Genomic DNA, 27909 nt, shown 5'->3' with positions numbered 1-27909 from the left:
CGAAAAGTTCACTTTTCGTCACAGCGTGAAGAAAATGTTTTTTGCACTCGTTACGAAATATATTATTTCTGACGAATGTGACGTTATCACATGAGTCAGAAAATACTTTTACTCTCTAGGGGCACAATATACTATTTCGTCATTAGGCCGAAAGAAACTTTTCTGGCGAAGTGATGAATGACATTTTTTGCGACGCCGAACGTATAGCGCTGCCTTACAGCCGGAATGACAAAAAATATTTGTCGAAATATATTTGAAATACGTTTCAATTTTTTCAAATTAGTTATTTCTATTGTTGTTTCCATTTTCATTTTCTTGGATTATTTTATCATTTTTTCAATTAATTTTCTGGACTATTTCTCTCGCTTATTTTACGGTTTTTTCCCATCATGTTTGAGTCTACGCCTTAACGATCGAGTCGAGTCATCGTGTAATGACGTGCGGCCTGTCAGAGTGGGTCCAACGTATATATAGCCGTAGTTGATATTACCTGGGTTGATGTGCAGTGGAATGAGATACGAGAGAGACGACTCGTTGCGCACAGTGGGATCGAGCTCAAGGAAGATATAAAACTCACTCTGTCTCGAAGTCCTGGGATGGAGGAATATATAACCACTGTTATCTCGAACGTCATCTTAGACACCTGGATGAGGTCTGTGAAGCTCCAAAAAGGTACATTCTTAACCTCTTACCATCAAGTTCAAGACTCGATCCAATCTGTCGATGGACTGTGATTGCCAGTTTATTCTTTCTCAATACTTATCGAGGATTGCTCAACATAGAAAAAAAAAGTTTTTGGTTTTAGCGATATATTCTTCGATTTCAGGGACTCGCGGTTCTAAAATTTTGTGAGTGATAAAATCCTACAGAATTCGGTGATTTTTAAATATAAAATATATCTTTTGAAATATACACCTAAAAAAGAAAACTATTTTGGACTTATGATCTCAAATTGAGACTTTCAGAACTTTCCTTGAGGCATTCAAAAATATCAACTTGAGTCGATGACAGTCTCAAATTAAGGATGTTTATCCAAAGTCGCAAGTATTCAAAAAAGAATTTAATTTTTTTTCAACTGAGAGATGAAGTTATTCCCTTTATCTTAATAACAATTTCAATCAACCAACCCACGTTTATTACTTAGAAATGGAGTCGACAAAGTGCACCAAACGCATGCGCTTATATGGGATAGAATCTTTCAAATATTTCCTCTTTTTGGCCGGGTAACCCAAATTTTTCTCTGGCCATTCGATTCAGTATAGTTTTGCACATTACCTTCTATTTTTATTTCTATGTTTTGAGTCTTCTAGTAGGTGAATTATAGACTTCAACATAAATCCCATAAGAGCCCAAGTATGAAGAAAAATTTGTTTATTTATTTCTGGCGAGACTATTGCGATTAATTTTTTTAACACCAAAGAAGTTATTATAGTTTCATATGTTCTGCTATCAGCTAAAAAAATTATAGAATTTTCCTTAAAGATGATAAAATAAGATTTGCTGAAAATGGGTAAACATCCTTAACCCTAGACTGGTCACCATGCGAGGGAATTGCCGCAACACGTCGTTTTATTCACCTTGCCATCGACTGGTTGACCGGAAAAATTTGAGAAAAATTGAATTCGTCAATTGAAGTATCTGGAAAATTCTAGTATTTTTTTTCAATATTGTATCCTTAATTCTGGGAGAAAAAAAATTATTTCCAACAGGTGAACAATTTTTTCCCGTGTTAAATGAAATTACCTGTTGCGCGACGTTGGTGGGAACTTGCTAAATGCGCCCGGGAAGTGTAGTATGGATTCGGCAACGCTGGAGCCTAAATAACACAGGTGACCAGACTAGAGTTAAGAGTTTCCAACGTCTCAACTTGAGATTTTCAGAAGTTTTAAATTTTAATCTCAAAATCTCAAACTGAGACTTCCAAAACTCTCAATTTGCGAATTTCAGGTTTCAAAGTAAAAATTCAAAACTTTATTTTAAGAACTTTGAAATATTAAAATAAGGTATCATTTTCTTGGCGTAAAATATAAAATATACCTTTTCAAAATTCTATGATTTTCACTTTTTAAATAAAGCTGATTCAAGTGTATTTTACACTCGAATCTGAAATTATATACCTGAACCCAATATATTTTGTATTCGATTCAGCATGATGCATGTACCTGATTCCGGCATGAAATATATAGAGAAAGATTTTTCCTATAAAATAGTTTCTATTGGAAATTTTTTTGATTAAAAGAATCCGTAATGAAGCTACGAAATTCTTCAATAGAATCTGTCAAAAACTAATAGAATTTTCCATCAAAATCGCTAGGTTTTCTTATGAAATTTTTTCGTAAATAAAATTTTTCAAGAACATCAAAAAATAAAAGAACACTATAAGAGTTGTTTAGACATTGCTGATATTCGTGAAATAATTCAATCGCTTGTAATTCATCCAAAAACTTCAACTCCTCAGCCATTTACGGTCATTAAAACAATTTTACTGAAATAAAATGAAGAAGATTAAAAAACGGACATTCCTGCCAATGTTTCGGATGCATAAAATGTCCTTCATTACAGCAATAATTTCTGTTGCATAATACAAAAAGAAACAATATTTTTATTATTTTATTATTAAGTAAAAAATTAAGTTTTGTAAATATTGTAATAAAAGAAACAAAACAGTAATATAGCTTAACTGAATGACTGCAGATGGATGATGAGGCGGAAGTTCTTTATATCCCTGAGGGGAATCAAATAAAGATACTACTACTACTAATACAAAAAAAAATCATAACCAGTTCTGTTGAAAAAATATTTCATCTAAATTTCAACTAAATTGCAAAAAATAATTGTGCAAATTACAAATACACTCATTAAATACCTCATTGAACCATTAGCTGTTCGTGGATCTTGATGACAATTTACTGATTTTCATAATTTTAAAGGATTCTCATCAGTCGGCAAGACTAGACTCTAAATTTTGAACTTTTCAGAAAATGCATCACACGGAGAGAAATATTCTGAATTTTCAGTGAAAAATTACGATACCGTCACTTAAATTTTCTGAGTCCATTCCGTAATCGGTGAGTGAATCGAAGTTCCGTAATTTTTACTGAATATTTCTCTCCGTGCACCAAAAGCATTAAAGGTTCAGAAATGCTTAATAAAAAAAATCCGCTAAAATTCCATTAAATCTATTTACCAACTGAATTTATTTTATTGAAGGGTGAAATAAATACTCATGTTCATTAACTACATCCACCGTTTATTCATCGACAATAATTCACCCAATTATCTCAAATAAATTCATACAATTCAATCACATGGTACAGACTATCAGAGACGCATCGATTCTGGCTCCCCTGTTTTTCCACTTCCGGTGAGCCTATCCCTATATTTACAGTGTGAATATCATACATTATTCTTCATGGAACCTGAAAGACACCTGCCCACCCAGGGAATGGATAAACCCCCTTCAATATAAATAAACCTCTTGAAAAACTGGTACGATGAGAAAAAATTGTATCTCATTTTTACCGAAAAAGTTTCACCCCCAAAAAAATCGAATGAAATATTAATCCCGAAAAAATTAAGTTTTTGCGTGAATAAAATAAAATCTCTCCTTTCTCTCTTCCTCATTTTTTTTCATTAATTGTCCCCACCATTTCCCATGGGTAGGTATATCTCCCTGGGCAGACGCGTGGGTGTTCTCGAATAAGAGGCTCACGCTGTGCCCCCACGCAGAACGATAACGATCATGCGCATACACTTGTGTTGGATCTTCCTCCCTTCTTCGATTCCATGGGCGCACGCATCCGTAAAAAAATGACAAAAAAATCATCCTATATGTACAAACGCACGCGACGCGTATTCCGGGAGCGTAAGAACTCGACCCATGGAATAATTAACGAGCCGCCTTTACCCCCACCCCTGCATTCAGTACCGAAAATAAAATTAAAATAAATTACCCTGGCGGATTTTAACCTTCTCGGACACACGAGTCAGGTGCATCCGTTCGCTGGTTCCAGAAATAAAAAATAATATTTTCCGGAAGTGCTGCGTCTCGGTGTCATCATACACTCGGAGAACGGAGAAAATAATTATTTCTGAATTGATAATGTTGATCTCAAGGCAAGACTCATTTTTCTAGCTGTGAAGTTAGGAAATAGTATATTTCGGAGCGAGCGCCATGGGGTTTTTACTCGCGTGGAGTTGGCGTCCGAGCCGAAGGCGAAGAAAATACGTAACTCAAAAAGCTTTCGTTCTGAACTCAAGTTTCTCACGAGTATTGACTGAAACTTTGTATCTCAGAGGAGATGACGGAAACCAAGTCTCAGGGAAAATTCAGAAACACGTAACTCAGAATCTCTCTGAGAATTAGATTTTCTCATTAACTCGTGCTTCGTACTCGTGATTTTTTAACCTGAAAAACTTGACTCCTTTGTTTGTTTGCAACGAACCTATCGGAAAATACCCGATAATTTTGAAACTCTTGTGGTATTACAAGTGATAAAGGCATCGAGCGAATTAGACGGTATTTAATCGGAGTTACTGAGTTACGTATTTTTGAATTTTCTCTGAGATACTTGGTGCCTGTCATCTCTTCGGAGATACACAGTTTCAGTCAATACTCTTGAGATACTTGAGTTTGGAATGATTTTCTGATTTCCATAGTTTCCATTTTTTGGTTTATGGGTAACCAAAAAAATTCTTTTCGTGAGAAGACCCGGTAAACCGCGATACTAACCTCGCTTCGCTCGGTTTGATCGCGGTTTACGGGCCTTCTGACGAAAAATTGCATTCATCACACGGTCCAAAAGTATTTTCTGACGAATGTGATTATAGGCCTCGCCTTCGGCTCGGCCTACAAAGCCACATTCGTCACAAAATACTTTGTGGACCTTGTGATGAAAATAACTATTTCGGTACGACATGAACGTAGCAGCAGTGACTAAATAGTACATTATATCATCAAGTAATAAAAGTATTATCTGACAAATTATTATTAATTAATATATAATTATTATCCTCGCCTTTGGCTCGGCTTATACAGTCACATAAATTAGGTAATACTTTTATTGACGTGTGACATACAATATTTTATGTCACTGAGGTTAGAATCGCGGTGTCTCGGGCCTAGTGACATAAAATATCTGATTTTATCGCATCAGTTGACCAGATGTCGATAAAACAATTTCCATCCCATGAAATTCCTTTCAGAACATCTTGAAAATCGCTGGGGTAAAAGGTGCCGTTCAATCAAAACTGATTTTTTTTCATTTTTACAAAATGCTAAAAAAGTTCTTGCATTGAGAAAACTATTTTCAATTGCATTAATTTTCTCTCCTTATAGAAAAAGTTATCGAAATCATCGAGAAATCATTTGTTCATCATTTTGATTATTTCTTTCACGGAATGAAATTTCGTATTTCATTGCAACAATTCTCTCGCCATTCACTCAATCCGAAAATGCCTACGAAATTCATAACGCTCAACGAAAAATGCTCAACAAAATTATTCGAGTTATTTATGATACAGTGATAATTCGTTATTAATTCATTAATAATTGTTATAATAAAGATGATTGCGATAATTATCAAACGTCAACGCCCGTTTATTTATATTTAAAATTTAAAACCGTATACACAAAATGGCGTTAGTCTCTCTGCGTTTGTAATTACTTTGTCATCCATTGTGGTTTAATTATTTACAAGTTAATCGACGTCGAGGTGGGCTTGTTTGTTGTGTGGTACGGAATGGGTTGAATGATGACATCTTGACCGAGCGGATCCGTCTCGATTTGCGTAGGAGGCAGTACTTTTTACGATGGGTCCTGATCCTTGTGCGCTGCTTATGGTGGTGGCGAGCGTGCGGGGTAGTGGCGCGCGTATTTTTCCGTGTAGTGATACCTGCAAGAAGAAAAGAAAAGAGTGAAGATTAGGTGAAGTTTATCATTCATTTGCGCTTATTCAATTTTTTCTCATCCGCATTAACGCGCCTAGGAACGCCCAGCGTTCGTGAAACGCTACCTCACGATCGGAACGACAAAAAGTCTTTTTCCCGCATGACGCGCGCGATTCGAGCACTTTGTCTGACGCAATTCGGAGAAAATTATTTGGTGAATTTCACCAACTAGTTGTTAATTCTTTTTTTCAACAACTAGTTGGTGAATTTCAACAACTAATTGGTGAGTTTCAACAATTAGTTGCTGAAATTTAACAACTAATTAAAAATTTTTAGCTACGGTCATCTATAAAAAGCGGCACCTTGAACTGCTAATTCAATGAATTCAATCAATTCTCAGTAGCGAAGGGCTAAAACTGTTTAAGCCGACTTATCTCTCAGTTGAGTTTTTGAGGAATATTTCTGAATCTAAGGGAGATAGCGAAATTTTCGTAATTTCATTTATTGTAGCTCTTAATCGGGTCGACAAGAAAGGTTATATTAAAAATGTCGCTATCTCCCTTAGATTCCGAGATATTCATTGAACACTGGTCAATAGTAAAAATTGACTTGTACCGTTTTACCACTTCGCTACTGAATTTTTTCTACAAGGTAAATAGTGAAGGCAAATATACATTTGCCCTCAGTACTAGTAATCGTAGGGTCCCCGGTTCGATCCCCAGCATCGGCAAAAATGAAGGTGTTCTTCAGCGGTAATTATGATAAGGATTTATTAAGAGAGGCGATCTACAGTGAAAAATTGAATTATCTTTTGTTTTGAATTAATTATCATTAATAATTATTATTGATTTAGATGGACAGGTCATCCGGTGTGAATACCTTTGTCTTGATCAAATCCAGAACCGTTATGCCTGATTATGTCTTAATTAAAAACCGCGTTACGTGATTGATTAGGGCTTGATCCAGTTATCATATCACTTTTTGATCAATCCTCAAGCCTGACCTGATCCAGTCTTGACTTGGACCTGACCAAAATTTCCACTAGAGTAGTGATTCCGCGCGACGACGAGAGGAGACAAGAATAGTATATTACGATACAAGTGAAAAAAAGTAGTTGTTGACGAGGATGAGGGTTACAGATCGAGCGGAAGGTGTGGTCTGTAATCACCTATTGTTTCATATGTGTCGTACGATATGTTATGACACTGTGGAGAAAAAGGTGGAAAATTCAGAATTCGAATTTAGAGAGAAAAAATCCTCGCAATAACATTCAATACGTCTTAAAATATTTTTGAATGGTTTTGGGACTCTCAGATTAGTTTATTAGAAAGTCCTTAGTCGTTTCTGGAGAAACAGGTAAAAATACCCCGACATTTAGCATTAATGAGATACAACGGGAGACTGGCGCAGAGTCCCAGACGACGATGTGCAGCAGGAAGACATAACTCGTTGGGCTGGGATAGCTCACCGAGGCTAGATATGTGACTCTCGGATGTATTTCCGAGTTTCGTGTTACCGTCCTGTCTGGATTTGAAACGCGTCTCTCGGTGTGGGTGAAAGAAGAGAGAAATCAAGTGGAAGGTAGGGTACATGGCCCAAAGAGAGGGCCCACGGGTGGCCATCACACTAACACCTTACGTTCTTATACGTGGGCACGTAGAAACTGACTCCAACGCTTTACCTCTACCGGTGCATTAATAACACTGGTAGCTGGTCATATGTTAAACGTCCACCCTGTTATACCTACCAACCCAGTGGCTACCTACAGCGTTGTTTTACTCATACTCAGAGGAAAATTACAAGAAAAAAATTATTTTACATCGATTGACTGCATGAAGCAAAACGAAGTAATGAAGAGTAAATTCTAAAATTATGATAATTTTCGCCATTAAAATAATTTGTCGATTCTACAATTCATTATGCCAAACATTGGATTGATTCAACAAGGAAGGCCTGAACGTAATTTCACTCAAAAATCTATCGCTTATCATTCAACGTTATTGGAAATAACGTTGCTAATTTTTAATTTGCTTCAAATTGTCTTTGGTATTATCGAAAGAATAATAATTGTACGCAGTTGTTTTTTATTCGATGAGACACTCTCAGCCAGGCGTGTTCTGGTAATTGGATCCGTGGATCGCAATGTGCGTTCGAAATATCGATGTTCATGTATCCTACAGTTCACAAGTTGATGCGCATAAGCTGCTGTTCAGAATAATCATACGAAACCATTATTCTCTTTTTGTAAAGATCATTGAATAGAAAAATATTCAATTCAATCTCGCAACCTTGCTCAATTAGACAATACGTCTGTGCAAATACAAAATTCAAGTTAGGTGCAACTTGAATCGAGTCCCAGATTCTGCTTGAATCACGTCGCATCTGAATGGATACTTGATTCAAGCCAGAATATTTGAACCAGAGTACGTTTTCATAATTTACTTGTAGCCCTAAAATTCATATTTTTAAAATAAAGTATTTTTCGACTTAAATGGACTCGGTGTAGGCTACCTGAAATAGGTAGTTTGGGAGATGAATCAATTCATTATTTTTTACTTGAATCAGATAGCTGAAGACTTCATAACTTCCTTTTTCGATTAATTAAGTTGTCTACTTATGCACCTAAAAAATCGGGCATTATTTTCAGATTTATGATTTCAAATTTAGACTCTCAAAATTCTCAAGTTGAAACTTTGCGAGCTCAACTTGAAGAAAAACTTCAATTTGAGTTTGGAAAGTCTCAACTTGACACTTTCAGAAAGCTTCAATTGAGATCTTCAAATCTTAAATTGCGACGTTTGAAACATTCAACTTGAAAAGCTTCAGATATACCGTTGAAATATAAAAATAAGGTTCATTTTTTTGGGTGTATATAGTCCGAAAGTTGAATTCATTCACTGATAGTCACTCAGCGTGAAATGAGTATAATATATACTTGAGTGTCAAGCCTGGGACTAGTTGAATCATTACTTTTTCCAGCTGTCAAGAGCGTGAAAAGAACGGAGAATCAATTTTAATCCTCGAAAAATGGCAATCATCAATAATCGATTTCCAGTTATTGATCAATTCGTAAAAAAAATTATTTCTCGAAGATGAATGTCATCCCGTGTAAGCCAAGAAGCACATTCATACGCGCTATCAACCGTTAGTTTATGCCAGGACATTCAGAAGCCAAGAAGAACACCGGTTGCGGCATCTCGCGCCGATGCCCACAATTAATATCCTCCTCTATCTCCGATCTCTCCGTTAAACGGGGGTCTCTCCGCCGAACCTCCCATGCACCAGGCGTGTAGGTGTTATGACTTCCCTGTAGGTACTGGATGACCAAAATGATATCCCCAGTAGATGCTACCGTATACACACCCCGGGAAACCTCGATCCGCTATGCATCACCCTAACGAGCCGGGGATCGCGTGCCGATCTGTATTAAGGATTTATTACCCTCGCTGCATACCTGGTTATTCCATACCGAGTCAAGTATTTTATTAAAATTTTATGAGGGAATGGAGGTTTCTAGATTGATCCCATGGTTAGGCGTGAAACACTATCTCTAAATTTTGTTTATGTGTAAGAATTCTGTTTCATTTATTATTGATATGTTACAGTGTTTGATAAAAAAGTACTCTTTGATACTATTTTTTTCTGACACGTTTGTAAAATTAGCTGAACATTTCACACCTATGCGTAAGTGGGATTTGAAGTCCAAATTCTACTGTAGATTGAAATTAGAGAATGTAAAACAAACTGGTACCGACAGGGTTGACAGAATCGCTCAAGCGACGACCATATTGGTCAGATCCGCCGAAGCCGCAGCCATAACATCAATTCATGTTATACTTGTACAAAAGTTATGGGGATTATACATTTAGTAACTATATGATTTAACGAACCAAGGACTGCACTGCATACCTGGTTATTCCATACCGAGTCAAGTATTTTATTAAAATTGTATGAGGGAATGGAGGTTTCTAGATTGATCCCATGGTTAGGCGTGAAACACTATCTCTAAATTTTGTTTATGTGTAAGAATTCAAGCCTGGGATTTTATTTATTATTGATATGTTACAGTTTTTGATAAAAAAAAGTACTCTTTAATACTATTTTTGAACATTTCACACCTATGCGTAAGTGGCATTTGAAGTCCAAATTCTACTGTAGATTGAAATTAGAGAATGTAAAACAAACTGGTACCGACAGGGTAGACAGAATCGCTCAAGCGAAGGCCATATTAGCCAGATCCGCCGAAGCCGCAGCCATAACGGCTCAATTCATGTTATACTTGTACAAAAGTTATGGGGATCATGCATTTAGTAACTATATGATTTTACGAACCAAGGATCGGCGAGCCTCACTTATCATACCTGGCCTCGTTTTACGGTATCGTCCTGCTAAACGCCATTTACCGCCCTCTCCCTGTAGTGACTGTTATGGTTGCGGGAGACTTCAATCACTAACATAAATGAAGTAGATAAACTCCAGAAGATATTGTTTATAATGTTTATTATAAACGCGTCAAGTGTACGAATATTCACAAGAATGATTATGATGCGCAGTATATACAGAGTGAATATAATACAGGGTATTAAGGGTGCCAAGTGAATTTGGCGATGACTTTGAAAATTGACATTCACCAACAAAGTTATAATTTTTTTAATTAATAGTATTAGACAGATGGTGAACATCGGTGACGATTTTTAAATTTTAGAACTTATGGATATCGAGAAATTAAATAAACAAAATCAGTCTTATACACGGCCTCTTATGGAGTTTTGATTACATTGAACGTTTCAGCCCCCTAGAAACTCAAGAAAAATTTGAAAAAATTTGAAGATATGGGGAATGATGTGTTCAATGTGATGGCGACAAAAAACAATGGGGTACCGGGGTGAATAAGAGAGATATTTCAACCCGCCGTACCCATTTGATCCCATGCTTTCTCGAGGTGCGTCTCGCTTCGCTCGGTTAGATCGCGGTTTTCGGGCCCAACGACATAAAATATCGTATGTCACACGGCGATAAAAGCATTATCTGGCGAATGTGATTATAATCCTCGCCTTCGGCTCATTTGCTAGATCATATTTTTATCGCCTAATGACATATATATAGTATTTCTTCACAGTTTCCGTAAACGGAGTTTGACGGGGACGAAGTGTCCGTAAAACATCGTTTTACGGACAGTGTGATGAAAATTATCATAATTGGCGTCTGTCATATAAAGTGTCATAAAAATCTCGCACATCTCTAATTGGAAGTGAGATAACCTGTTTTCCTGAATAGAGCTAAAGAATTCTTCATACGATGGAATTATTTGTTGTGATACGGGAAGCGGTGTCTGTACCGCCCAGCGGATCACACCCCTCACCTACTTATCTTCACAACCACAAATATTTTTCGCATTTTTTCTCATTCAATATCGAGGATTTGATGTCAGAAAGTACACATATTTTTTTGAATAGCCAGGGAAAATAGTAAACATTATCTACGGAAAACATGAGAAAAATCGTAAGAAAAACCTGTTTTCTAGCCGTATACCTGAAAGACAGAAGCAAGCCAGTTCATGATGTCCTTGCCAACGCATCACTGATTACGATGGAGTAAAGTCGCTAAAGCGTCTCGACGACTGGACGGATTGAGACAAGTCTTACGTCTCGAATCTGCCATTTACCACCCGCCCCCATTCCACCTCACGACATTTTGTCCTTTCCTCCCTCTGTCCTTCTCAGACGTATACGATTCCCCTGGCACAGATGCCCGGGAGTTATACCCATTCCCTATCCATTTGCCGTTTCACGATGCACAGGTTCTCTCGAGTGCCATCCCCCTACCCACTTCCTCTACTCCTTTTTCCTCGACGAGGATGAAGAGCCACTTTGAAGATACCATCTCGAAACAAATTGCAAGTCCCGGTGTGATATCTATAGCTCTCTTTCTCTTTCTCTCTTGCTTTCCCAGTTATTCTCTTCATTTTTGAGCTTGAAAGTCTTTTACGTAACGAAACAATTAATGAAAGAGAACCATTGACGAATATATTGTGAGGGAATTGTGTGCGCTTAGTTTTGTCGTTGGATTTCACGGAGAAAAAAATTCAGGAAAAATTACGTAACAACTCACGTCATCGTGTGGCGGAATTCTTAGTTTGGGAATTTCTATGGAGATTCGAGAAAGATTGCAAGACGCGATGGATATTCCCTTTGAATCCAGGTAATTTTAACCAATTAAAATGTAATTTTAACCGAAGATGTGATATTTGAGAGTTTTTGCGGAAGAAGTACACTGATAAGGATAAATTTTTCGAAATAATACCAGTAAATTTTGACGTTAGTCCGTTCCATAATTTTTCTATCGACCTTGAAAATTGTTGTGCTTCTTGAAAATTAATACGGAACACAACCATTTTAATAAAATCAACATCGTGCCTGTTATTTTCGTTCTAACTTTGCTAAAAAAAATTCTCTGGGCGATTTTACGTCATTTGAAAAAACTCTGAGAGAAAACATTTGCTCTGTCGAAACAGTATATTTCGTCATTAGGCCAAAAAAAAATTTTTCTAGACAATATGAGTTTGTCAAAATACTCTCCGACCATTAAAAAATAGAGATTTAAATTGCTCGCAACCGAAAATTCTACTTTAAAACAAATTTGCAAAGTATAAACTTTTGAAATAATTCTTTGAATATAATCACCAATTTTCGTATTAATTAATTGTACAACAGAAAGGTGAAATTATGTAGAATAAATCTTGAAATTGAAGGATTAAACGACAATTATGTTTTTGCGTAACCCCCCATCTATTCCAATTATCCCCCATTTTTCCCGTATTTACTTTCAAGTGAGATCGTCCAACAACCGTGAAACAATCAACGCCCTTACCACCCAATGTCACCATTGTTCCTCCAACTTGCCATTATGTACGGCTTCACCAATGCCAGGGCTTCACCAACGAAAATGAAAACCACGAAAACGAAAGTGCCATTGCCAAGCAACACTACCAAACCTCCTAGAAAACGCCACAACACTCACATAATCCCTTTCTCCCCATCACCACATCAAAGGCACGACTAAGTCATCCCGTAATTGCCAAAAAAATCCAAATAATTATCTCATCTAAAATCAATCCCCAGTAAACACTCCTTCTCTCTTCTCATCACATAAAATTCCCATGAAAATCGCCGGAAAAACTTCCAAAAAACGCAGTCTTAAACATTTTGGGAAGATTAAGAATTCATTGGCCCGCTATTTGACTTATGTTTTCTCTATCATTTTTCCTCAAGAATACGGGCATTTTGCCGATTCCAATAACTAACTGAGAGGGAATATGACTATTTCAATTCTTATCTTTCAAGATACCAACATTTCCATAAAGCTTCTTATACTTGAGACACCAATTCATGTACTCAGTAGGGGAGGGTGTGCCTGTACCGCTCAGCGGGTAATACCGCTCACCCGATTTTCTCCGCAACCATCAACTTAAAAATTTCTTTCTGTTCCTGATCATGAAGAATTTGATGATAGGATGTGATTATCGGAAAATTTTCACTTTATTTACCACTTTAAATATGAAAAAACAGGTAACGAAGTTTTGAGGTCTTTACAGCGCAAAATTTGTGGACTTTTAATTAAGGTTTTTGATAGTTTCAAACGCTGAATTCTCATATTAAACTGTGGTTATTCGATTCGTGGTACTTCCACGCGTAATTTGAGACCAATTCGAACTCAAAACTCCACTCATGTCAATAATTATCAACAATTTTGTTGACGCCGAGCGGAGCCGGTAATACCGCTCATAGGATCGGCCACGTAGTTGCTCGACAGCACTCGAGTACAGGTTAAGTTGCGGCGCGAGCGATACACGCAAAACCCTATGAGCGGCATTGGAATCGTGCCGAGCGGTATTACCCGACGGCGGGTAGTACCGCTCAATAGGCTCTCTCTTTTATTTTCAATCAATTTTGTGGATTCTAAGGAGAATTAGGCGTCTACACTTCGAGAATAACGAGTTCAATAGTTGAAGAAGTCTCACAAATACGTTTTTTATACTCAAGTTGAAATATAAAATATAAAACTGGCATTTCCCCTTAGGTGGGCGGTACACGCACACCCTCCCCTACTCACACTCCCCCATTTGAATTCAATGATTATATTAGGTGAATAAATTAAATAAATTAGGCGAATTGAATTAATCGTTAGCCTTATTTCGATAATTTTGATATTTTTTTTTTTTTAAATGTTCAGACAAAAACCCATTCAACGAAGGCAGCGTTATCCTTATGACGCCAATATTTTCACTCTCAATGAATACGAAGCACCAAAACACCCCCCCCCCCTCCTTCTGCACCAACTAATTGGCATAAGAAGCTTTCGAAACTCCAGAACATCAAAGGAATCTCGACGTACACGATCCCACCCGATGATGATTTTCAATCGAGAATTAATTACGCTGGGGCTCACCCACTCATTTTCCCAATGGGCAATTTCATCATTGAATCGACAGATCGGTCACACAGTGTAACAAGGGAGAGGCCACATGACCTTCCCCTCGTCTAGTCCCCAGCTCAATGACAAAAAATGAGAGATAAAAAGGAGAAGGAAAAAAATGAAACGAGGATGTCATCGACGTCCCTTCACTCGTGCAGAATAAAGAAGGTTCGGATCAGTCTGATAGAAGAGGCTGGAGACCCCCTCCCCCCACACCGGAGGGGGTCGCAGTGGCTGAGCTGGGATTGTCCGACCAGGATCTGATTGCAAGGATTCGTGTGATTAGATGGCCACGACCTCTGCCGAGATTGAAACCAGCCCCCCCCTCCCCCCGCGAGGCTTTCCACCCCTTTTGCCGCCCCACGGGTGGGGACAGAGACGTAAAAAATGCAATCGGCTCTTAGAGTAATGAAAACCGGCGTTATCCCCCCCTCCGCACTTTTTCCTTAAGGACAAGGGAAAAGGATGAAGCTGAACTGAAGTGAACTGTTCGCTAAATCTCTCTTCGAGGTTTATTCATTTTTTTTTCATTGGAAATGGAGATGGTTTTTTCCAGTGCCGGGTGGGTTTGGGAGTTTTGGTCTGTTTTGTTGTTGTTTTGATTTTTTTGGTGCGGGTTTTGTTTTAGGTATGGGTATGGGTTTGTTTTGATTCTCTTTGGGGCTGGCTCCCGAAGGACACGGCGGTGTCCCGATGGAGGAGACGATATTGTTCATTGTTCGGGGGAATAATTGTGGGGGGAGGTGTGGGTTTGTGTATTACCCGGGGGTATGAGTGCGTGGAGAACATCAAAGGGGTGGGTGAGGTGGAATGGAGGTTTTGTTGACACGTTTTTTTTATGCAAGTGTGGAGGGTTTATGGTATTTGGGTGATGAGGAGGCAAAGGTTGGCGAGAATTTGCGGGGAGAGACGAGTTGGAGAAAATTTACTGAACAAGGCGAGCAATAGTGTAGCGGAATCCATTTTTAGATCTTTTTTAGACTATATCGATTTTTCAGACTATGGGGGAGGGTGTGCCTGTACCGCTCAGCGGGTAATACCGCTCACCCAATTTTCTCCACAACCATCAACTTGAAAATTTCTTTCTGTTCCTGATCGTGAAGAATTTGATGATAGGATGTGATTGTCGGAAAAATTTCGCTTTATTTAGCACTTTAAATATTAAAAAACACGTAACGAAATTTTGAGGTCTTTACAGTGCAAAATTTGTGGACAAGAATTCATGAATTTCATGATTTTCAGGGAAAAATGAAAATGAAATTTACATTTCTCTTCAATTTTTCCACGAAATTCTGAATTTTCAATGACGAAATTCCTCGAAATTTCAGTGGTAATTAAATTCGATAAAAATTTCCAAAAAATGTACCGGAAATATGAGACAAAAATTTCCAACAGTGTATTATTCTCATCGGTCGAATTGCTTTTTCCAATGAGGATGATTATAACAAGTAATTGAAAAAAGGAATATTGAATCTGACGGCATAATAGAATCGTCGCAACTTTCTATGTCGCAGAATCACTTCCAATTTCTACTAGGGTAGTAGCAAACAAATTTCGCATAATTGATTATGTTATTCCAAACCAATTACATCATTTGCTAAGACTTTCATAGACAAATTGTCTCTCGATAAAATTAGTCGTTTTGTTCACAATGTAAATCCTCGTTCAGCTCTTTTTTATTTCCACTAATTTGAAAATGACATCACGACAAATTTACTCAATGAGAACCCAGAGATGTTGGGGTGCTGTAAGATTGCCGAGGAGTTTAAGAGGAAAAATGCCAAGAGGGGTGAGCACTAAAAATTGCTGGGAAAAGAAATTACTTTCTCCCTTGTATTTCGGTGTCTCGCGTTTTCGAGTGGAGTAAAAAAAAAGTAGAAACGCCAGGGGGGATGGAGAACCAAGGGGGGAGTTGAGATAAAGAGAGAGGGGGTGGGGGAGGAGGATGTGGAAAAACTCAAATGCGAAGAAAGGGAAAAAATGGGATGGAGTATATACAGAGGATGAGAAAAGCGAGAGTTTATATCTCGCTCATCCTCATTAAAACTGACTGGGATTTCACTGCTCTGTATTTTCCTCTTTCCTACCTATCTCGAGGGTTACTCCTAGCAGGGCTGAGGGTGAGGCGGTGGATTTCCGTGCAACTCTCGGTTGTACGCTCTATTAATTAAAAAAATGGACTGCGCTGAGCGGCAAATGCTGGTCAGCCCACGAGATATTCTGAGGGTGAACTGTGTAATGACGCGAATTGAATTTCTCGTGAACCGACGACTCGCATAATTAAGACCCCAGGGGGTAGTGGAATATATACCGAGGGAGCTACCAAGAAATGGGCGAAGGAAGAACGTATATTGGATTTTTGCTTCCGAATGGAAGCTTTGTAATCGCTCAAATTTAAGTTTCAGTTTTTTTGCGTTAGGGGAATTAAATCAGTAGCGAAGCGGTAAACCGGGTGAAATCGATTTTGACTTCTGGTCAGGTTTTCATGATTATCTAGGAATCTAAGAGAGATAGCTCAATTTTCCTTACGAACTTTTTTATAACGTTCAATGGGCTCTACAAAAAAGGTCATGACAAAAATTTTTCTATCTCTTCAGGATTCCGAGGTATTTGTCAAAAACTGGCCAATAGCAAAAATCGACTTAACCCGGTTTAGCGTTTCGCGACTGAAATTTGATCTACAATTCCGAATGTGCGATTTTTAGATGGTATCTGTATGTACGTATGTATTTATGTATCTATGTGAGCAGATCAAATCAGCAGGTCAAAAATATCGATGCTGCGGATTTTTGTCTCAATTTTTTTCTCAAAAGATAGCGATTAGACAAAAATTTTGAAAAAATTCGCCTGGGTTGTTGGTCGCCCGCTCCTGGTGCGGTGGGTTGGAATGGGTGTGACCCCTTACGGGTCACCAATAACCAATAACTTCCCGACCAATGGCCTTGCCCTCATTCATTCGAATTAGATTTTTCTATACAACTATTCTATTGAGATATTTTCCATTGAATGTCCTCGGCTCAAATTTTCTGAGTTTTTTGGTTGATGTTCTTAATGAAAAAAACATAAAATTAGAATGAAAAAAAAATAGGGGAGAGTGGGGTAAAATGGACACTTTAGACTTTTGTTTTAACTACTCATAACTCAGAAAAAAAATCATCAATTGAGCTCAGTTTAGGCTCATCACAAAGGGAAAGAATTGTTCTTTGCAGCGAAAAAAAAATTATCAAATTTTATCAACATTTTAACCCGTCATTAATATTAAAAAAAAAGTCAAAAGTGTTCATTTTACCCCAATCTTCCCTAATGAAAAAAATTGACTTGAAAAATCTCGAGATTCAATTAAATTCGCATAACTGAATATTCAATTAAATATTAGCAAATGGTTAGACTCATTATTTCTACTATTCATCTTCAGTACGATTTTTGGAGTAAAAAGTTATTGTCTCTGATAATAAAATGAAAATAAATGAAGTCTCAATGTACGACTGAAAAATCTCAATTTGATATCTTCGAAATCTCAAAATAAGGATTTTTTTCTTGGCGTTTAGTAGAAATCACTTAGAATTATAACTTTTCATTCACAAGAATTGTTTAAAAGTTTTTGTTTTCTTCTTACAGAAACTGAAAAACATTTGGCCACCATTTTAGCCGCCCTGAGACAGGCATAACGTGGGTGGGATTGTCGAGCGCCCTCTCCACCGTCACCTAGGAGACGGCTTCTTCACCAGGGGCTCTCTAGGCTTCTCTACACTTGCCACATAGTGGTACAGCAGTGTACATACAACGAGTATTCTCCCCCCTCGAGTGTTTCAGAGTCTGAGGGAAGAGAGAGTGAATCCCCAGAGGGCTGCTCTCCGCCCGATTGGCGGTAGTGGACTATCGACCAACCCGACAGGGGCAGAGCCCTTTTGTCTTAGCCACCACCCCTCCCTCCCTCGCTACATAAGCGTTTGGCTGCTTATTGACGTGGTATCTCGAACAGATCTGCCTTCACTGTTAGAAAAAAAAAATTAAATTTCATGGACAGTGACACTGAATGCCATTTAGGGGAAAAAACATTATGAAATTTCAGGTTTGACTGAAAATTCAGTAAGATTCTAGAATTTTAAGCAGCATGCACTGGGAAAAAAAATTACTTTTGCCAAGGAATCATTTTCTTCGGAGGAGAATTTATTTTTTTAGGAGCTTATTTCTCTAGGCCAGTCATTCCCAGGTGGTCCATGTTCATCTCCAAATAATACAATTATGTGGAATAATGAGATGATTATGCTACATATGACCTTAAATGAACACGCTTCATTATTTTTCAATTTTTTCAAATTCGAGATTTTCTAACGTATAATAATTTAGAATAATTTTGAAGGTTAATAATTGTCAATGGAGTTCATTCAAGGTCATATGTAATATAATCATTCCATAATTTAACATAATTATAATATTTAGAGGTGGACTTGGACTCCTTGATAATGACTGGCCTGGAGAAATACGCTCCTAAAAGAATAAATTGTTCTCCCAAGAAAATGATTCCTTGGCAAAAGTAATTTTTTTTCTCAGTGTGAAGACGAGAATTCCTTAATTTATTTGACAATTTATTTAATAAAAAAAAATACTTCTCACCAGTACAAACCGGTACTTGGGGGAAGTTAACTTTTGAAAAGTTCTAAAAATACTCGTCCCAAGTACATCTTGTATCCTTGGGTGAAGTACCACATCTGCCGATCGCGTAGAAATGGTACTTTTTTTTTTATCGTTATTTTACATCACTTCGACCCGGTTAGGGTATACTGCGATGATGATCAAGACTTTAAATGGTTAGATCGCACCATTCTACCCGGCCGGGATTTGAACTCGGAACCTTTCGCATGTGAGGCAACGAACTTAAAGAAAAACTTAGAGAAAGAAAAAAGAAAAAAATGGTACTGGGAAGAACTAGTATCACTACTTACTGTCAGTACTTTTAGTACTTTTCACAAGTACCAAAGGTACACTGATAGAATGATTCATTTATTCCAAACGAGATTCGTTAACTATTAACGAATGGTAGAGTTGAATATGACCAAATGAATATTCGTTAATAGTTAACGAATGGTTCACTTGAATGGCAAATGTCAAGTCAAACAAGGCTCCTCAAATATACATTCGTTAACTATTAACGAATGAACATTTGGTGAGACCGAATAGACCCTAACCTCCAACCAGAATCCATTCGTTAACAATAACTAATCCGTTCTATCAGTGTACCAGTGAAAAGTAATTTTTCAACTTCTTTCAAGTTCTTTTAGGACTTAATTTCAGTACTTCCAATTGATTACTTTATTGAAAAAAGTGAATATTATTACCGGATATAATGGACTTACGCATTTTTGTAAATAGAAATGTTCACTAGAAGATATTTTGTAGGAAAAAATCAATAGCTTGCGATTTTTATGGATGCTTTCGAGAATTGTTGGTGTTTCCCAACCTACGAAATTTCAATTTCGTTGATGTTTTTATGTTTTATGTTGTCATCAACATTTTAAAGGCTTCGAAAAATTATTTTCAATTTCTTCTCAATTTTATTACTCACAAAACGGGAATTATTTGGATTTTTGAATTTTTTACGAAATTCGGTTTTTAGAAGAGGTAGAAAAACATTTTTGAGTTCTTATACTCAACTTATATTGAGTTTATTTGGTACTTTTGAAAAGAACCAGCCAGGTACTCAGTACAAGTAATTTTGTTATTTCGCCCAAGTAACAAAATACTTGTGATAAGTACTGAGGTACTTCTCACCAGTACGCAGGTACTTGACGAATGATACTTGCATCAAGTTGTTTTGTAACTTCGAGGAAGTACAAAAATGTGCCTTTTCCCGAGAAACCCCTTGGTACTGGGTACAAGTACTTTTTCTACTGAATCAAAAATGATTTTTTTTGGGTGATACATTGAATTTTCAGTGAAATCTGAAATTTCATAATTTTTTTCCCCTAAATCGAATTCCGGAAAACATAGCCTAAGGAAAATTTTCAAGTTGGGTGGACTTTAATACGTTTTGGATGTGTGGGCTATTTTTTCCTGCTCTATTTTTTCCGCCTACCCCCTAAATCGCATTCAGTGTCATTGACCTGAAAATTCAAGAATATATTTATCGGAATTTCCTAGTTTTCTATTCATTTTCAGGGGAAAATGGCACTGAAATTTACACTTCTCTTTGATTTTTCCACGAAATTCTGAATTTTCAATAACAAAATTACTTGAAATTTCAGGGATGATTAAATTCGATAAGAATTTCCAAAAGGTGAACCGGAAAATTCAGACGAAAATTTTCAACTGTGTTCTTCGAATTTTCCATCAACTTTTCCGTTTTCATTCATCCGTCTCATGAACATATGCAGAGGCTACATTGATTTCTTTATAATTTGGTAAAAACGTGTCATAACAGAAAGAAAAGAGAAGGAAGGGAAAATAACAGAAATTTTATGGTTTGCAAGGCACCTACGCAGGACAAATATCGTCTATTGTGCATTATGTACGATTTGTTGGCAATTCGATAGGAAAACTCAATACTTTAGAAAATCGTGTGTAGAATACGAATGTGTAGGTGTGCACATGCTAAATAGCCAAAATATTCATGCAATTCACGTTACTTTAATGGAATAATTGAAATGAAATTAACAGTTTCCATTGATTTCATGATTTCGTCAAATTATGAATTTTTTGCGGCGAAATTCCGTGAAATTCCGCCGTAAATTGCCAGGGTGTTAATCCCCTTTTGCCAATTTTTTCCACTCGGATTCTTTAATGCAAAACAAAACAAATATACCGGAAAAAAGTTGGAAAATGTGTGCCCAATAGTTTTAATAGAAAAAATCTCAAGAGAAATTTTCAAACAGAAAAATCGAAATCTATTGACTTTTTCCTATCAAATATCTGATAGAATCTGCGCAAAAAACAAATTGAATTTTAACGAGAATGCTCTAGAATTTTTATAGAATCCGCATAGAATTTCAATAGAATGTTCGAGTAAATTCGCTGAGGTTTTCTGTTACATTTTTGCATACGTGCATTCATGAAAACCGTCTTACTTTCTCCATTCGTTCGAGATATCAGCGACACCGACAGTAAAAATTAATTTCATCAAGAGAATTTTATTTGAACCAACAATCATTTGGTTGTTAATTTTCAAATAAACATAATTTCACAGTAAATACCAGTTATCTCTTCTTGAGATACATTTGACTGGGAGAAATTGAACTTCTCTAGAATTGAGATTCCTTTTATTTGTCACAATAATGAGAGTATTTGATTTCTTCCTAGCCAAAAGTTTGCTAACTCCAGAAATTCGTTGGTTTACTCAAGAATCAAATTTATTCTCATGACGAAATACGTTGTTCACTCAATCAACACGATCATACGTTGTTTCAAGTAAATTATAATTGAAGTAAGCATTTCGTATGTCGAATCAGAATGACTATTACTACGCGGAAAAACTTTGAGATTGTAGTAAGATGTCGTTGAGTTGAAAGAAGTTTATATTTCTTGACTAAAAAAAATCGCATTAGTTTACAATAACAGAATCACAGATTACGATAATTCAACACAAACTTGAATATCACAAATTTCGTACAATGTGATGTACGGAAAGCTCAATTTAAACATCGGCTTCATTCGAGAAAACATTCAATTCATTCCTCAATGTAATCATCTCCTACACTGAGAGAAAAAATTATTCCTGCCAAGGATTGATATTCTCGTCAGAAGATAATATTTTTTCAGAACGAATTTTTCCAGGACAGTCATTTTCAGAGAGTCCAACTCTATCCTCAAAAATTACAGTGATATTGAACAATCTGATTATTATGCTACATATGACCTTGACAAAATGTTCTCCGATATCTTCCGGATTTTACAAATTGGCGATTTTCTCAGGTAAAGAAAATTGGAATAATTCCAAATGTTAATAATTATTATTGGAGTTTCTTCGAGGTCATATGCAGAAGAATATTCTTATAGATCACCATAATTCTCCCGCTTGGAACTGATTTCGGAGCACCTGGAAATGACTGGCCTGGAGAAAGACGTTCCAAAAGAGATATTTTCTTCTAATAAGAGTATGAAAAAGATATCACCAATAACATTTTCTTGGAAGGAATAAATTTTTTTCTTAGTGTAGGTACGGATTTTTGATCAATTCATCAAAGTAGAAAATTTCTCGGCTGGAGATTATATTAGGTTAGAAAGAATAGAACTTTTCCATTTTTATGGTGAATACATGCGACTTGATGCCAAGGAATGTTTAATTTGATTAATTTTTCCGGAGCGTTCCGTAATTTTTATCTGAATCTCTTGTGAAAAATTACGATGGCGTCGCTTAAATTTTCTGAGTCGATTCCGTAATCGGTGAGTGAAGTGGGAGTTCCGTAATTTTTACTGATTTTTACAGATCATTTCTTCCGTGTAATTGAATATTTTTCTCTCATAGTTAACCTGATATCATTTTATCATCCCGATGTAGATTTTATTTACCGTAGCGATGACATTTGATGATGTTTGAAATTATCCGCATGGTTAAGGAAGCAAGTTAATTCCCCGGAGTAAATTCCAACCCTCAATGATGTCTAATTGGCATGAATCCTTGGTTAGTCGAGATCAAAAGAATTCTCACTAGCCGGGTCAGGGATTTCTCAAGTACCCGGGCAACCTCCTCTCCTTCTTTCTTTCCTCCTCCCTCCGAACGGAACCTCACAGAGAGATTGCACGTTAGTACACAAGGAGGAGAGTAATGCCCCTCCTGACTCCGTCGTGGAAACTCGTTATAGGGTAACTGCGGTGGTTTCTCAGAGTATGTCTTCGACGAGCGAATTAATTGCGGGAGCTTATGTACTTGGGGCTGGGGGTGGAGGTGAGATTCCAGTGGTTTACGGGTGTCCCCACTAATTACGAGAGACCACAGGAGCTGATTTAATCCACCTGTCTTTCAATATCTGGATGAGTACTGAAGTAGTCACTTGATACAGTGGACTCTTCTTCTTCCTCTTGCTCTTTCCTTACTGGTTAGACTTTCAACATAGGAGTATGTGCCGTATTCTAATTCATTTTTTAGCCACAAGTGGGTCTGAATGCAGAAACACCGTTTAAAAACAACAAGACGAGTATTTTGAAAAAAAGAAAAATGCAATTGGACCAGTACTTTGGGAGATGTTGAGCAAAATAATTTTACAAAAACTACAACTTCCATTGACTTTTTTCATTAAATTGTGAATTTTCAATGACGAAATTACTCGAAATTTGAGTGAAACTTTCGCTCGATGAAAAATTTATGTATTGTTGATCAACTTCGTGAACTCAATCAATGAACTTTATCCACAAAAATACCTCGAACAAACCCGATGCAAATATTCAAATAATATTATATTGAAATGATGATGATGATGTGTGGTTACACATGATGGTGAGAATCAACTGTAGTCAGTTAGATTCTCGAGACACGTGAAACTGTAGGTTGTATGTACATCATTCGAACATGCTCAATTCAATTTTCGTTTTATTTCAAACATTCTTCATGATGTTCTTATATTATTTGACTAAATCAAATAATCCAGAAATAATTCGCCGGTGCCAGGTTGCGAACCCAGGACCTCTGGCTTTGTAGGCGTTTCTCTAATTTCTCATATTCATGGAGCCACATCACAACCAGATGTTCTTGTTAATTATTCAGTTCAATTCAATTTATCCTTAACTCTTCAATTAATTGAAAATTTAACAAAAAACTACTGATTTTCATAAAATACTTTAATTAAAAGCTACAATTTCCATTGAGTTTTTTCATTGAAATTGTGAATTTTCGATTAAGAAATTTCTCGTAATTTGAGTGAAATTTTCGCTCGGTGACAATTTTATCTCTTATTGGCAAACTTGGTGAACTCAATCAGCGAACTTCATCCACAAAAATACATAGAACAAATCCGATGCAAATATTCAAATAACATTATTCTGAAAAGTAATAATTGATTTCCAGTCCAACTATATAATGAAAAAGACGAAAGTCAACATCTAAAACATTCGTTTCTCAAATTTCTCACATTTATTGAGCCACGTCACAACCAGATGTTCATTTCAATTGATTCAATTCAATTTATCCTTAACTATTCAATTAATTGAAAATTTAACAAAAATCTACTGATTTTCACGAAATAATTGAATTAAAACCTATAAATTCCATTGATTGTGAATTTTTGATTACGAAGTTTCTCGAAATTTGAGTGAAACTTTCGTTCGATGAAAAGTTTATGTATTGTTGACTAACTTGGTGAACTCAATCAATGAACTTCAGCCACAAAAATACGTAGAATAAACCCGATGCAAATATTCAAATAATATTATTTTGAAAAGTAATAATTCATTTCCAGTCCGACTACATAATGAAAAAGACCAACGTCAACATCTAAAACATTCGTTTCTCCAATTTCTCACATTCATTGAGCCACGTCACAACCAGATGTTCATTTCACCAATAATAATTATTGAAGTAAGGGAGTTTTGAATCGCTTAGAGGGTATGATGTGGCTGTTGTGCGGGTTTCCACTGCTTCGTACAACCAGAAGGGGAATTTCATACGTATCCCAAAGGTAGAAGAGGGAAACGAATATAAAACAATGAAATGAACCAATGTCCCGTTGAGCGAGTCGTCCATTATATTTCCCACGGGACAAGAATTATGCAAGAATTTCTCTGACAGCGGTATAACATCGGCCAACCTATAGGAGAGAAACGAGTTATGAAATTTTGTGCTCGGTGAGCTGAGAGATGCGACGACCGTAGTTTATGCCAATGACGGATGAGATTTTTTTTCTCCCATTATTGTGGAGGTTTTTTGTGATTAATTTGTTGAATGTATTTGGTCCACGTGGAGGTGAATTTTCCACTCAATTTCTAATTGCAGTTCATTGGAATTTGTGATTTCATGTTTTCTGATTTGGATGACAAAGTTTGTTGGTGATTTCAGGAGCCGTTTCTCGGGGCTCGTGAGGTAATGAAAATTACATTAGCGCCAAATCACTAGACGGCTCTACGGCTCGTTGGGCACACTCCAAACGTGACAATATCGGGGACATTGTGGCAAACACGTCAAAAGCGTCGACATTAAGAATGCTTATCCAAAGCCGCAACCACTGTAAATGTTTTGATTTTTCTTCAATTTTGGAGAAAACGAATCAAACAAATATCTCCTTATTTACTTTTTTAGTTCATAATTTACCTATTGGGACACTCCAAAAGTAAACATAGAAATTGATGGCAACGTGAACAATCTACTGAATCCAGCGGCCAAGGACAAACCTTTCTGCAGAAAAATTATTCATTTGAATTAAGCATAATAGGGCGAGCTGGGAGGGTTGGAAAAAAAGCAGCCATTTTTTTTCTTTTTTTTACGTATGTCTTAAATGATGGAAAAGGCGTGTGCAAAGTTTCAGACTGCTGGGAAGCATGGTTAATTTATTATGAATTTTTGAGAAAGTGGTCATTTAACCCGTGATCTTATGGAAATCACCAGAAAAACTGCAAAACCCAAAGGAAAAAATGCAGTCAAAGTCATGAAAATTTATACACATTTAGAACATGTGATCAATGATTTTTTGAGTGAAAAAGATTGTCGCCTAGGAGCATTGTTTATTAATAATAGCGAAAAAAGTACTAAAAAATGAAATTTCTGCGCACGCAGCCCAAACGAGCAGCAACGTGCCAAGTACCGATCGGGTGGGGATAGCGCGGTCAATTTAAACCTTTCTTGAGAGAGAGCGATGAAGCGTTGTGATTGGAGCTCTCTTGAGCCAGTGGTACCAGCTCCTGGTGAAAAAAAAACTACCGACGATGTTGCCACTTTTTCGCATGGATTAATATTTTTTCATTTATTAGAAAAAAACAATCTGAAAACCATTCAATGCGGGGAACAGATACAAATAAATTTGATTAGCTCCAAAAATAAGTTTTAACCAGAGATAGTCCCTAATATTTCCTGAATTTTGAATCCGAATGGGACAAATTTTTTTGTTCAGCGATTGGTTTTCTGCACGAAAACAATAGAAACCCCTCCGCCTCACCTCCGACATTTCCTCCTCGTCCGATTATCCTTAAGTAAACCTTATTAGCATGGAATAAATCATTTATTTGAATCTAACAGAGGATTTATTTAATAAACCAAAGTTTATTTCAATTCAAATAAACCATTTTTTTGACTGTAGGGTATTCAGAATAAATACCCAATTTGCAAATAATACAGATATATTCAAATTTTTAAGGATATTTAACCCTCGAAGGTGAAAGTCGGCCTGAGTAGTACTTTGTCCGGCGGAATGGGGATGGGCAATTCTTACGGAAAGTGCGTAGAGTGGTGGAAATGGCCATTCACCTCAAAGAGGGTTAAGTATCTTTTACAGTTTGGTACAGACCACACTATAGATTCAACCATTTTCAATCATCAAATTTGAAAAAAATTATGAATATTCAACGTCATTGAAGTGACATTCTGCATAGAATTATTGTTTTCTTTTTTAAATTTATTGTTTATAAATAAATAATTTAAATTGTTTAAACTTTCGGAAATCTTATATTTTTTGGGAAGAAATCGATTTTTCGTAAAATTCTGAATATAAATAAATTTTTCGTGATTCCGAACAAATGATTTATAGAAGATGCTGGTAATTGTCAAAAATAGCAATTTTTAAATTATTTCATCAATCTTCTTTCAAAAGGAAACTGGAAAAATAGATTAAAAATTATTTATTTGCTTTTAAAAATTGCATTTTTTAAACGTTCTACCAAGGCCTGTGACGTCAACTCACCGGAGGTCGAAATTTTCGTGTGGCGCCGTCAAGCGGTTCAGTACAGCCACTGAAATCTAGGAAAATACTCTGTACATATATTTGGCTCCAAAATGTCAGAAAACCCGGTTCGAGTGGTGAAAGTTCCTTATAAATATTGTTTTGTACCAGAATGTAAAATACAACAGTCAAAATGATACAATCACGACTTTCGACACAGATTTAAACCCATAAAATCTATCAACAAAGTCACGTCTACCGTTGGTAAATTCCCCGAGCACGCCTTTTGAAAATCATTTTTCAGCACAAACTTCATTTGTTAGTGCCAATATATTTTTTTTATCCACTTTTAATAATTGTTTCAAACATAACCCCCTCGATTTGTTTTTGTTGAACGTCTCGCACTTTGAGAGGCTAGAATAACTCAATAGCGCTGCTAGTAGTCGCAAGGAGAACTTGATTCCGGTGAGTTGACGTCATGACCCCAAAAAAATGTTCAAAATTGATGCTTTTTTGATCAGTCATTACAACATATCCAGACCACCTTTCGGAACACCTTTTGATCTGGAATGGTTCATAGACTACAAAAACTCGATTCATTTAAAAATATTCGAAAAGTGGAATCTAGGCAAGTTCCCTATTACGGAGTGAGTAGCTCCTCGATTTTTAGCATAGTTTTTCCTATAATACTTTGAAAATACATCAATTTTTATGTAATTGTTTGGCTTGAATTATTTATTCAATATTG

At 36.5% G+C, this 27909-nt stretch overlaps 1 protein-coding gene across 1 annotated transcript in view; it reads right to left on the bottom strand.

Moving 5' to 3' along the window:
* Positions 1-4892: 4892 nt before the first annotated feature.
* LOC107037235 (transcription factor Sox-2) overlaps positions 4893-27909 on the bottom strand; it is a 167604-nt gene continuing 144587 nt past the window's right edge. The window contains exon 4 of the mRNA XM_029126044.1: positions 4893-5894. The gene's annotated coding sequence lies outside the window, so the exon portion shown is untranslated. The remainder of the gene's footprint in view (positions 5895-27909) is intronic.

The sequence above is a fragment of the Diachasma alloeum genome, unplaced genomic scaffold, assembly GCF_001412515.2.
Source record: "Diachasma alloeum isolate Michigan unplaced genomic scaffold, Dall2.0 Dall_scaffold_00214, whole genome shotgun sequence".
NCBI lineage: Eukaryota > Metazoa > Arthropoda > Insecta > Hymenoptera > Braconidae > Diachasma > Diachasma alloeum.
This window is presented reverse-complemented; position numbering and strand designations above follow the sequence as displayed.